This window comes from Phalacrocorax carbo, chromosome 9 (assembly GCF_963921805.1).
Source record: "Phalacrocorax carbo chromosome 9, bPhaCar2.1, whole genome shotgun sequence".
NCBI lineage: Eukaryota > Metazoa > Chordata > Aves > Suliformes > Phalacrocoracidae > Phalacrocorax > Phalacrocorax carbo.
The window spans coordinates 29,825,034-29,839,225 of record NC_087521.1 but is presented as its reverse complement, the minus strand read 5'-3'; positions in this window follow the sequence as shown (position 1 = coordinate 29,839,225).

Sequence of the window (14,192 nt, the reverse complement as noted above, 5' to 3'; positions counted from 1 at the left end):
CCATGCTGACTGGGCCTGATCACTTGGTTATCCTGTACATGCCACATGATGGCACTCAGGATGATCTGCTCCATAACCTTCCCCAGTACCGAGGTCAGGCTGACAAGCCTGTAGTTCCTGAGATCCTCCTTCTGGCTCTTCTTATAGATGGGTGTCACATTTGCTAATCTCTAGTCAACTGGGGCCCCCTGAGTTAGCCAGGACTGCTGATAAATGATGGAAAGTGTGTTGGTGAGCACTTCTGCCAGTTCCTCCAGTACTCTCAGGTGGATCTCATCTGGCCCAATAGACTTGTGTGTGTCTAGGTAGTATAGCAAGTTGCTAACCATTTCCTCTTGGATTATTGGAGCTTTATTCTGCTCCCCATCCCCGTCTTCCAGCTCAGAGGACTGGGTACCCAGAGAACAACTGGTCTTACTGCTAAAGACTGAGGCAAAGAAGGCATTAAATACATCAGCATTTTCCTCATCCTTTGTCACTGTTTCCTCCCACATCTCATAAAGGCTGGAGATTCTCCTTAGCCCTCCTTTTGCAGCTAACGTATTTATAGAAGTATTTTTAATTGTCTTTTATTGCAGTAGCCAGATTAAGCTTTAACTGGGCTTTGGCCCTTCTAATTTGCTCCATGCATAACCTCGCTACACCTTTGTAGTCCTCCTGACTTGCCTGCCCCTTCTTCCAAGGGACATAAACACTCTTTTTTTTTTTTTTCCAAGTTCCAGACAAAGCACTCTGTTCAGCCAGGCTGGTCTTCTTCCCCGCTGGCTTTGGCACATGGGAACAGCCTGCTCTTCTGCCTTTAAGATTTCCTTCCTGAAGAATGTCCAGCCTTCCTGGACTCCTTTGACCTTCCATGCTGCCTCCCAGGGGACATTAGTCTCCTAAACAGGCCAAAGTCTGCCCTCCAGAAGTCCAAGGTGGCAGTTTTGCTGACTCCTCTCCTTACCTCTCCAAGAATCGAAAACTATAATTTTGTGATAGCTATGCCCAAGATGGCCTCCAACCCTCACATCACCCACAATTCCTTCTCTGTTCATGAACAGGTCCAGCGGGGCATATCCCCTGGTAGACTCACTCACCAGCTGTGTCAGGAAGTTATCTTCCACACGTTCCCAGAAACCTCCTAGACTGTTTCCTCTCTGCTGTATTGTATTTCCAGCAGACATCCAGTAGATTAAAGTCCCCCACAAGTACAAGGTCTAGTGATCATGAGGCTTCTCCCAGCTGCTTGTAGAATAATTCAACTGCCTCTTCTTCCTGGTTAGGTCATCTGTAACAGACTCCCACCATGATATCTGTCTTGTTGGCCTTCCCCCTGATTCTTACCCATAAACACTCAACCCTATCATCACCATCATTAAGCTCTAGACAATCCAAACCCTCCCTAACATACAGAGTTACCCCACTGCCACTCCTGCCTTGCCTATCCCTTCTGAAGAGTTTATAGCCATCCATTGCATCAGTCCAGTTGTGCAAGTCATCCCACCGTGTTTCCATGATGGTAACTATATCATAGTTTTCCTGCTGTACAATAATGCCTTCCAGCTCCTCCTGTTTATTGCCCATGCTGCGTGCATTTGTGTAGAGGCACTTCAGCTGAGCTGTCATCTGTGTCACCGCCTTAGAGGAACACCCCTTAATTCCTCTTGGTTCTCCTCTTGGCTCCTATTGCCTCAGTAGCCCCTAGTTCATCTCCATACGTTAGGATTTGTGACAGATTGGTGTGCCACAACATAATTTTGGACTTTACCTGTCAGGTTGGACTGTGCGCTTGGTCAGTCTTTACAGACGGTAGTGATGTCCACTCCTTTGCACAGAATTGGTTGGCCAAAATGAAGAGAAAAATGTCCTCTCCAGTGGGTACTGTGACTGCTGGGTGCTATGGCCAGGCAGATGCAACAGCAGCAGCGGGTGCCTGTCCATGCTTCCGTCTCCCTTTTCAGGTTTCTGTGCAAGAGCAGTGGCTTTCCTGCAGCTCAGAGGCTTTCCTAGCAAGTCCCTCACAAGCAATGAGTTCCTGCCAAAAGAGGTTTTTTATTGAATCAGCATTTTCTGACTGGAAAGAAGAAATTCCAATCTCTTCTTCTCATTATAAATGAACAGACTGACCATCCATGGAAGAGAGACTTTACCCATCACATTTGATTCAGCGTGGGTCTAAGAAACATATAGTAACCAACTGACCTAAAGGAAGGTCTCCCAATATTTCAGTGTAGAGAAGAGCTAATATTTTTTAAAACAATTGGATGTTTAAAAATACATGTTTTAGTCATCTCCAGCAGCCTCTTGTGCTGATTTTGGCTGGGATAGAGTTATTTTTTTTCCATAGAAGTCAGTATGGGGCTGTGTTTTGGATTTGTGTTGAAAGCAGTGTTGATAACACAAGGATGTTTTTATTTCTGCTGCGCAGGGTTTGCACAGAGCCAAGGCCTTTTCTGCTTCTCACCCCACCCGACCCGCGAGTGGCTGGGGGTGCACAAGGAGTTGGGAGGGAACATGGCCAGGACAGCTGACCCCAACTGACCCAAGGGATGTTCCATATCATATGATGACATGGTCAGCGTATAAAGCTGGGGGAAGAAGCAGGAATGGAGGGACATTCGGAGTGATGACATTTGTCTTCCCAAGTGGCCGTTACACATAATGGAGCCCTGCTTTCCTGGAGGTGGCTGAACACCTGCCTGCCAGTGGGAAGCAGTGAATGAATTCCTTGTTTTGCTTTGCTTGTGTGCGTGGCTTTTGCTTTACCTGTTAAACTGTCTTTATTTCAAATCATGAGTTTTCTCTCTTTTCTGATTCTCTCCCCCATCCCACTGGGGGGCAAGTGAGCGAGCGGCTGTGTGGTGCTTAGTGGCCAGCTGGGGTTAAACCATGACACATGCTAACAGCATAGAGTTATTCCAGCACCATCAAAAGGAGAAGGCTGCATTATCACAGACTTCAGCTATTTCCCCTGGCTAATCTAGAAAGAGAATCCCAAACTCACTGAAGTGCCCTGGGCAGACATTTTATAGCAGTACAGGCTATTTCATTGCTGGAAGCAAGTCTATAATAGCCTTTTAAGCATCATTCAGCCTGAATTATCTGCCTGAGACATGTACGTAAATCATGTTATATTACACAATATTTTTTCTTGCCCCCTTTCTTGAATCTTACTCCTCCAGTGTAAGTTCTAGAAAAGAAGCAAATTAGATTTCCTTCAGTTACTCATCACACCTAGTGGGATGACTGAGTTATGCCAGGAATTTTTGGCCCAGTTTGTCATATTCCGAGGAGTGAAATTCTATCTAATGAGGTGGGAGAGGTGTTACAGAAAGAGGAGGCAGTAACTTACTTATTATTACTCATTTTACCCTGCTTGATTTTCTGTCATTTAACTAGATGCATGTGCTCTACACTGTTGTATCTGGATGATCCATTAACTGGGCCTCATCCTCACAACCTCCCTCCTGAGAGAGGCTCATGTCCTAATAATGGGGCCATTAGGAAAAGGATTTTAACAACCTTAATTCATCCCAGCCCTAATTTCAAGCTATTTCATCTGGGCATAGTTCTGGAAAGGGGGTTAAACACTACTGTGCCTGCTGGGTCACTTTCGTGAGTGGTGCAATTCTAATGTTTCCATAGCAGAAATGGGATAAAATATGGAAAATATGTCCAGAGCAGGGAACAGAAATGAGACCCACCTGTCTGGCTGAATACCATAAGCACCAGACTGCAGGACTGACCTTGCATACCTGTCCTCTCCTGCTTTGGGAAATCTCTCATTCTCACTTTTGTGGGGATACTGATTCAGGAGAAAGTTATGCTCTCGCCTAGAATTTCAAAGGTAACCTAAATCTTAGAATTTGGGTGAAAATTGGTGGCTGAATTATAGCCCCACACAAAGAAAGGAGATGCCAGTTCCTAGCATGTACCAGGAAGGCAGCAGCCACCTGGTTAGTCAGTATGTGGTAGTTTAGAATTGCTGCTTCTTGGGATGGACGTTATCCGAGGAAGAAGCTGTCATTGTGTAGGCTAGAGGGCAGAGGACAAAACCAAGGGAAACTGGGTCTTGTTCGTTCTGCTCCTCCAAAAACAATTTATTAATATTATCTTTTTGGGTCATGCCTGTGGAATTTAGTCTCAATATACCTGCTTGTGGGTCTCAAGTGGCCCTGGGGTTGCCTAGTGGTTGCAGGGGAGACAATCCAGCAGGCCTCTGGTACCATTATGTCCAGCCTGTTGTCTGATAGGGGGTGGCTGAGTGCCCAGTGAGTAGTAGACACTGAACAAGTTGAAAGGCTCCATCTGCCCTTGTGCTGCTACTGAGCCAGGGCAGGAGCCATCTACACCTACATGTATACAGGCAGAGCTGCCCAGATTTGGTACAGGCAGGTCTGGTGAATCTATTCCTAGCTGATTATGAAGTATGGAAAGTGATATATAGAGAAATTTTGGCAATGAGGCTAAGAAGCAGTGTTGCTTACAGCCCTGTTCCCTCTGAAGCTGGTGCTTGGCTGTAGGGCTGTGGTCCCCAAATGCACTGCAGGACAAAGATGGCTCTTTTCAGTAGTAGGATGGAACAGGGAAGAAGTGTAAGTCCATTGCCTGCCTGTTGAGCTGAGATGTGTAACTCACCATGGGCTAATTGGCTCACAACAGGCTAAATAGGTTGAAGTCCTACATGAGGGCCCAGGGGAACGCAAACATGTCCATAACGGGTCTGTGACCAAGAGCTGCCCATTGCCTGTTAGAGTGCTAACTATTCAATTAATCTTCCTCCTTGGAGTCATCATCCCTGAAGTGTGTCCAGGTGATATCTCTGGAGCCTGAAGGTCACTAGCAATGTTATGCAGCGTTAACGCCAAAGGGACATGCCTTTCAGTGATCCACCACCAGCATTAATGCTGGAGGGACACACTCTTCAGCAATCCACCCTTTTCTTTTAGATGTTAAGAGTGTCAGCTCCCACTAGGAGTGAGAAGACAAGTTTGTTTCAATAAATGCTCAGGCTGCCAACAAAAATACCAGGCAAACTGTAGTAGTGTTTGTATGAGGCTGACACATGCCCACTGGGAGCATGGCTGCCACCACCACCCCGTTTTGCAGAGGCCATTGACAGCTGTCAGATGATAACAAGTTTTGATAATTAGTGTCCTGAAGGGCTTGAACTGAGGACTCAGAAATGAAAGACTGCATTAAAGAACAGCTATTTCCTCCTCACCCCTCGAGACTGGTCGTGTATGTCAAGCTAAACAATAACATTTAAAAAAAAGTAATACTAAGAAAAGCAATATAGCAGGCTAAATTTAATTTGCTGCATCTTGGGCTTACATTTCATTACAAATACCTTCTTACTGAGAGTGCAGTCTTTTTAAGTCATTAAGGCAAGTCCTGAAGTCCTTTCTCAGTTTTCGCTCATATCTCAGATGCTTTCTCATTAACTTCAGTGGATGTCTCTTTGTCTGACTGAAAACTGGAAGGGGGCCTTGGGATTTGAACTACTGGGAATTTTGCTTGAGTAAGCAGCAAGAAATGTAGCCATGATAACAACTTTTACTCTTTTTCTTTCCCCTATTTTTTTCCTGTTGATTTTCTGACAGCTCTGAAAGAGTGGGAGGAAAGCAGTTAGGACTCACCACCTTTTTCGTTTGTTTTTGAGGATTTGTGAAATGTTTTTGAATTTCTAAGCAGAAGATCATTTCAACTGAAAAGCCATCATATTTCATTTAGAAAATGTCAATTAAAAATATTAGGGTTTTTTTTTCCAACTAAAACATCATGAAGATATCAAGGCAACTACCAAAACGTTTAGATCAACAAAAATCTAGCCTTTGGGGGGATTAAAAAGGCCCCAGAAGTTTTAACTGAATTTTTTACCCTGTTCTAAATTAAAAGTTTGGCTAAATCATTCCTGTAGTGACTGTGTTCAAACGGGGACATGTTTACGTATCTACCTCTGATCATACAAGATAGTGCTGGATTATGGGACGTGTTAGCTTTCCAGAGCCAGAGAATGGCGTGTCCTCACTGTGATCCTTTCTCTCACTAGAAATGTGGACTACTTAGATAATGGCAACTTCACTCTTCTCCTGACCTCAGAAAAAAGCTCTTTTTTTCAAGGAGAAAGTGAGACCAAGGGCAAAACTGTATTTCAGCACTTCTGGCCACTGTGGAGAGGCTGCCCCAGTTTTATTAATGGGGAGTGATGTGCTTTATGGGAAAACGTCATTCTCAGGAAAAGTTTACTTTAGTCTATTTTGATTTTGGTTTAGAAATCACCAAGATGTTATTAAAAGTTACAAAAACTGTGAACAGATTTATCAAGAGTGCCCAACCATGGGTTAGGCTGCAATGAAAGCAGCCAGCAATCGCAGGCACCTGGAGAGGAGATGCTAACCCAGGGAGGGCTGCACTGCCTCAGGTGATGCAGCCTCTAGCAGAAGGGTGACAAAAAAGCAGCTGCAGGACAATAACAGCTTAAAATCAGCACAGACACCTCTGCAATTAGCATCTGAACATGCTTAACATTTCCTCTCTTTTACCTGTGGTTTTAACCTCAAACCTCTTTTACCCTCCTTTATGCAGCAGTACCACTGCCTCACGACCTCCCCACTCTGCCAGAGGAGTTCAGAAGCAGCTGTGGCAGAAATGACTGGGCATCCTGAGAGTATGCCCATGCCAATCTCCACAAAATAAGTAGTTTTTTCATACACCACAATGTAATAATGGACACTGGCCCTTGCTCAGCCTCATTTAATGACCCATAACTGAGTAAATAATTCATTCAGTGCCTAGAGATCTTCCGTGGAGACTTGTTTTACCACAGGGCCCTGGGGAATGAAAACAGCAATAAAGTTCCAGCTTTTAACCCATCCATTTACAAAGCCTCGTGATATTATTGCTTCCATGATCAATTTAAATGAACATGCTGGAGGTTTACTAGCAGCCTTCCTGCTATTTGAAGCCTCAGTATATATTTTTTCAGAGCATTTACAACTAATACTTATTGTCGGTTTGAAGGGAATAGAGAATTCCCAACTGCAAAGTCACACTTTTATTTAAAGCTTTAATTGTCTTAAAGAAGAGCCTTTCTGAAATCTACCCCTTTTGGAGTCACTGATGTCATTTATTATCCAGTAAACTCTTTTAAGCTTTGGGACAGGTTAATACTCCTCAGCATCAGTATAATTTTTCTTAGGCTGTGTTGCTGTGTTTATATGAGGATCTTCATTTTGCTTTGGCAGCAGAATTTCTTTTCTGCTTCTGCAAATTACAAAAAAAAAAAAAAAAAGCCTTCCTAAGCGGGATTGCTTTGCAGCTGTGAAAACCTGTAATAACTTCAGTCAGATTACAACTACATCAAAGGTATTATATATCCCTGAGTAACATATTTACTGGGCTTTTCAACAGCTGTATAATTAGCTCTGGATGACTACTTTTTTCCTCCACATCTTTAAATATCCATATTTCAAAATCCACAGAAATTCAAAGGGAGGGTGGTTTTCCCTTTCACAAAAGGTACAGCCCACCAGATTTTTTCCTTTGTTGTTTTTTTTTTTTTATTATAAAAAGAAAAAAGGCCTCAGCTTCCCTGTCTCTGTGCCCTGGTAACCAGACCCAAGGTATCCATCAGCCCTCCTGGCATGCTGTGCCTGCCTGATTGATGAGGGAGGTGATTCAGGCAGGGGACAGGGACGGGGCCCTTTGTGGCATCTGCTGAGGAGGCAGCTCAGAGGCAGCAGCTGTCCCCAGAGCCGGTTGCAGCCCCCTCACACAATAGGAGGATGGCAGAGGGTGTGGAAAACGCTCGTGCCTCCACAAGGAGGAATAAAGACTCCATATGTCCCAGGCCTCAACAGATGCTCTTTTGGGGTGATGCCCTTTGCCATCCCCTCCCTCCTGCCTTGCACTTGCAGTACCTCCATCACCAGCTCTGACAGCCCCTATCCACAGGGACACCCCCAGCGAGGGTTGCTGCCACGGCCTGCCAGCACGGCAGGCGCTTTTGGGGAAGGGGTTGTGTCTTGGGTTGTACCGGACAGCGCATGGAGTCAAAACCCCTTCTCCCGCTGTGATCCCGCACATGTCCGCTGTCATTCCATTGCAGAAGCTGTTGTTATGCAATTACCTTTATTCTGGGAACAGGAGTGAAAAGAGGCTTTAAAATTCTCTTTAACTCTAGCTGGGTTTTCTTTTCATATTTTTTTTGCCCTGTGATGAGTAGCACAGGGGTGTGCTTCAGTGTCAGTGTGGAGAAAAGGTTCCCCCCCCACGAGAATACAGCACAACCTGCTGGTTTATGTTGTGCTGATTGCTCAGTCCTACGGTCAGGATAGCAAAGGAAGGTGTGAGAAACACTTTTACACAGCCTCTGTAGAAATGCTCATTTACTCTTTTAACTTTTTTCTCAGCTGATGGGACTTTGAACTCAGTTTTCTCTTTAGAAAGTTTTCCTAAGATGAGCTCCTAACCTGGATTTGTCTGCTCCTCCCAATGTTTCATTACAGCCCTGTGATGTGTTGGCTGGCTGGCTCTGATGTGCAGTAAAGAACCAGCTGGCTGAGCACTTTCAGGACAAACAGATAAGACAATTTACTATCTGATTTTATGAGAACCATTTACACTTTGCTGAATTTTTTAAGCAGCAAGCCCTTAAGAAGTATATTCTGAGTGTAGTACCTAGGAGAATTGCACACACATTTCCTGTCAGCAGCCAGAGAATAGTGCCTAACACCTGCTACGAAGAGCTTGAAATATATTCTTAAATGGCTTGATTGCTTTGCATTTCCCTTGAGATGAGATGAGACATTATGGCACTGTTTCTTTACTGCATGGAGACCTACTGCAGATACTTCTTCAGTGAAGCTCCTGAGCAGCGAGGCTGAGCCTGTGCTCGTTAGTGCTTACGCTCACTGGGATTTCAGTCTGTGCTTAAAATCTAGCTTATGCTCAAAGGGACCCTCGAGACCAGTAGCTGGGGGGTAGCAGACATGGACCATAGGCAATTGAGGACAGGATCCTACTGTACCAGGGTTTAAAGAATCAGTTGAGAGCTGGGATAAACACCAGTAGAAAAAACCTCTCAAAGAGTCCTTGCTGTAAGCACACACCTGTGACTCTGCAGTGTCTGTTCCTCCTCTGCACTGCCCTGCGCCACGCTTGGGAAGCCAGCAGCGAGAGCACCACATGTTTTGCAAGAGAAGTGAAAACATCTACCTTGGTTTCCTGTCTCCATCTGCTTTATCAGAGCATCCTCCTACTCCCATCCAGATGCACTGCAGTGCAGTGGCATCAGGAGGAACCCTTCCCACCCCTGGCCAGGTGAGAGCTAGCACCCATCAGGGAATGGCTGAATACACCTTCCCCTGCATCTCTGGCTTCCGGCACTCCACCTAGCAGGCTGCCATTGTCAGTGATGAACCAGTCATTACACAGTGAATATTTGGCTACCCAAATACTGTATGTGTAAACCAGAGCACCTTCTATACAACATTTCCCAAGAGCTTAAACCCCAGCCTCTTTGATGCACAGCCGGTGGGAAGGAGGTGTGCTGAGAGTGACAGGCACTTTTATAGGGGATCCTTTTATTTCAGCATCTTGAATGGGAGCACGTTGCCAGCCATTACCTTGGAGCCCTTGTACTCCTCTGTATGAGCCCACCCTACCACATGGGCTGGTTTATAATTTTTTTAGAAGACACTGTGGTTTCAGCTGAACTTGGTGGGAGCTGGGAGCTTTCAGGCCTGTTGAAAACACAGTGCAATCCAATATCAAAATTATATTAAAAGAAAGCAGCAGTGATTTTCTACCCTAGAACGTTTCTGTTTTCAGACACCTGAAAAGGAAAGAGGTAATCTGTTAGGTATGTAAATATTAATATTTATGAAATAAATCCTGAAGTTTTAACTCCTCTTTGGTTGTGGATGTCTTGAAGCTTATTCCATGAAGGATAATGTTTTTCTGATAACAGGGAAAATGGTGGAAAAATCAGGACAGGCAGAAACTCGTTTAGCATTTCAATTAACAGGGAAAAGGCCCTAGAATTTGAGTAGCAATTTTTGTAACTTTCAATAAATATTTTCAAAGCTTTCTCAAATAATGTAGTTTTCTTTGAACTTCAGTTGCTGGAAGATGCCCAGGAATTTCACATAAATAACTAGCCTTTCTCCTCACTACCACTCCTCCGCCTGCAGGATGGTTCAACTATGATTCCTTGTCCCTATTCCATGTTTTCTGTGCTTCTCTTTGGACCCTTCACTCCTTGCAAAGGTGGCTGGACCTGGGTACTGCAGTCAGGCTGCTGGTGCCGAGGCTGGATGTGATGCAAGTCTGACTCCAGCCTTAGTTCATGCATTTTGCTCTTGCAAATAAAAAATAAACCCAACACAATAAAAAATGCCAGGTTCAGAGGTTTTCTAATTATTCTTTGGTCTGTGGAGGAGTAGAAACTGACCCTTGCAAATGCTTTTTGCAAAACAGAATTGAGCCAAAATTACCTTACTTAGGACTCCCTCCATCTAGCAACAATAGGAAAATCCATCCTAGATTCTGACAAAATCTTCATGAGAAGGCTCTGTCAAACACACGTGATGAGGACAAACCAGCACATTTCCATTTCACCCACCCTTCCTGCTTAAATCTAGTTCATTTGTCCTTGTGCCAAATTTCCTAGGTTTTAGAAAGAAAATAGCATTCTCCATAAAATAAGGTGGAAAAAACTAGCCTGGGAACTAGCTCATTGAGTGAGTTGACCATGGAGGATCACCCTTGCTGCCAGATTGCTCTGACCACACCGCACGCTGTGTTCATGCCCGTCATTCCCGCGTTTCAGGGCTGGGCAGAAGGGATGTAGCCGATGTAATTCAATGCCCGCAATTTCTGATTTACAGCCATAAGCAACTGGATATGCCTTCTCTCTCTTCCCAAGCTATCCCATTAACTGGCATAGACTGGGTTGTTTCCAGGGTGGTGTGCAGTCAGCTGTGACCCAGCAGAGCACAGCACTCAGCCCATGGAAACCAGTCCTCCTTCCCGGTGTCGGTAGCACTGTGAGCTTCAGAAGTTCTACAGCTCTGAGTTGACTGTAGTTAATTCTGAAATTTTGGGAGGATACATCTGTTTTAAAGGAAGGGTCTGATTTTAAGCACTTTAGTGGTCAAATTCTCTGATGTGGTTTGGCAGAGTGACAGGTCTGTCCCTTCCTGCACATGAAATCCTATCCCCAGGAAGAAAGTCAGTACTTCAAAGGGCCCTTGCTCACATGCTGAGCTGCTGGGATCCATCGTGCACATCTCCAGAGGGAGGGCTGGCTCCCCGCCTCATTGCCACCACTGCCTGTGCTCCCCTGGCTGCATGCTGCTGCACATGTGACCACAGTGGATCCTGTCCACTCTGCTGCCAAAGCAGCCGGTGGAGTTTCTGCTCTGCGTGTCCCACAGCAGATGTGCCATAGCTAAATGTGAGGGATTGCTCAGTGGCCAAAGTTACATCCAGAGTTAAATCTGCAAAGGGTACCCACTAGGCTGACTCTTCAGCTGCCATGTATTGGTGCAGTCCCGCTGCCTATCTTCAAGGTGATGCTGCCTTGCGCCAGGTGAGGAAATGTCCCGTCATAATCTTCTTTGCAGCTACGCAATGTGAGACAATAGGTTAGAGTTGCTCCCATGACTGTGGCCCATATTAGAGACCGTGAGTCACCTTGATTTCCATCAACCAGTGTTTCCAAAGCAAGAAGCTCTGAGTTCTATCTTCTGTGCCACAGTGACATTTTCAGCTGCCGGCTTGTGTAGAGTGAGGCAATGAGGAGGTGCCCAGTTATTTGCACACTACTTTCCTTTTAATGGAATCATACTGCATCTCCCAGTAAGGGATTCAATCCTGTTTTAAGTGTGGAAGTATAAATGCCTATATTCAAAGGTGAGAACAAGGACAGACATGCTAATTGCATGTCTGCAAGATGTTTAAGAGAAAAGGCATTGAGCTTTGGGTTGGTGTTCCTACATAAAAATAAATGATAATATCATGGAGTCAATTAAAAAAAAACAGAAAAAACCAACAGGAGGAAATGAAAACAAATAAAATACTCTACATGGGGCTTTGTAATGGATTTGACGAGGCTGGTGGCTACTTCAGTAGCATAAATACACATTCCAGGATGCACTACATTTTATATTGTACGTTAAAATATTTAGTAACTACATTGCTATAAACATTGTTTTGATCTCAAAGTGCACCATATTTTAAAGACTGTTGTACTCCAGAAAGAATTATATTCTCCAGCCTCCTTAATAAAAGCCACAATCTATGATGCTCTTGATGTGCACAGGCCCAGACTACACAGTATGATGACAGTCTTCAAGAGGCCTTTAATGAATTAATGCCTCTCCAAATGGTTTTAAGCTTACAAAAAGAAGATGTGTGCATGATCCTAAATCATTTGGAGCCATTTTATTCAGTGCCTATTGATTTTAGTGCCAGTAAACCTCACTGCTGCCTGCCTCTGCTGAGTATTACATTATATCCTCCATAGCACACAATGGGATTTAACGGCGCCAAAAATGTAATTTCAGCACAAAATCCAGAAGTCATTATGACATCAACTCTCCTTTTCCTTCCAAACTTAAGGTACCTGAGAATCAAACTTCTGAAGAAACTGGAGCCACTTCTCTGAATTGAATTCAGAGAACTTACTCCTCCATCTTCAAACCAATTTTTGTGGCTGAAATGGGCTTAAAAATAAGAAATAGCAAAGTTGATGGTTTTTTTCCTCACACAGCCTTTATACGGACTCATTATTTTAATATCAGTAATGGCAGACAAGGATGGTTGTCCCTGTGCTTGGTATGTATTTGTAGAAAGAAGTTCTCTCTCTTTTCTCCTTAAGACAAGTCGGGTAAGATGTCCTGGTCAAGAGGGTCAGAAATGGCACATTACCATGAGCAGAAGTGCTAAGGTTCACTTGTAATCCTTATGGACAGAGAAAAACCTACAGGGTGATGTTAATGGTTTCTCCTCCAATTGTGTGTGTGACACAGTTTTTGCTTTCCCAAGCACAGTGCACTTACTGACCTAGCAGTCTGAAATACTCCACCTTGTGCGTGGTCTTTGGGGCAATATTGGTAGCCACAATACTGGACTGTTACTGCAGATGTGACTCTGTGGCTGGCTGCAGATACAGACCCAAAATATTCTGAGTTCCTAACAAGGGGAATGGATGATAAAATCAGTCAAGCCCAAGTGTCAGAGAAGAGGAACATTGGATGTTTTAATTTCATGTCTTTTAATTCCATTTTGTTTTGTTGTTTCATTTTGTTTCACAACTTCTTTCATTCTTTTGCTCTTTTCACTCTCCTCTCCTCCCCTTCCTTTCCCTTCCCCTTCCCCTTTCCTTTCCCCTTTCCCTTCCTTTTCCCTTTCCCTTTTCCCTTTCCCCTTTCCCTTTCCCTTTTTCCTTTCCCTTTTCCTCCCCAGATGCAGCTGGTTAAGCAGAAGAAGGACACAGCCAGTGTCTGACCCCACCAAAAGTGCTGCTGTGGGGCTGGGGACCCCCCGCTCTAAAGTGTCTTGAGTCTGCCATTGTGTCAGCCCTCATGGAAACAACTTTGATCATTTCCAGCAAGCAAGAAGAGATAAAAAGAGGAATCCTGGGAACAGAAGCCATGGGCAAAGTAATTGTGTACCATGGGAATAGACATGGGTATAAGACCCATGGAGGTAATGGGTCTATAGCAAAAGGGATAGGAATATCATCAGGTTGAACTAATCTCTGTATGTAGTACCCGACTGAGGAGGAGGGCTGGGGTGAATTCACCAGCACAAGAGCCTCTCAAGGGACAGATTGCTCTCTGAGTGAGTTTCATCCATACTCAGCATCCCAGGATGGAGGTGCAGGGGGGGATTTGCCCACCACCCACCATGCTGGGACCCTGCTTTCCAGTTAAGTACTGCTGCTAAGCTGAGACAGACGGGTGTAAGAGCCTTTCAGCAGGCAATTAAAAGCAGAATGTTTTCTGTAATATATAAACAAGCCCATTAAGCCTGACTTTAATGGGGCTGAGATTCTGTGATAAATAATTGAAAAGAAAGCTTAAAGTGAATTTCAAAGATTTTTTTCCCTTTTAAAATGTATTTACAATACTTCAGTACTTTATATAGCTTGAATGTTTAATCAATTGTCATTAAGGAGAGTTCAGTTCCTGGAGTTTTGT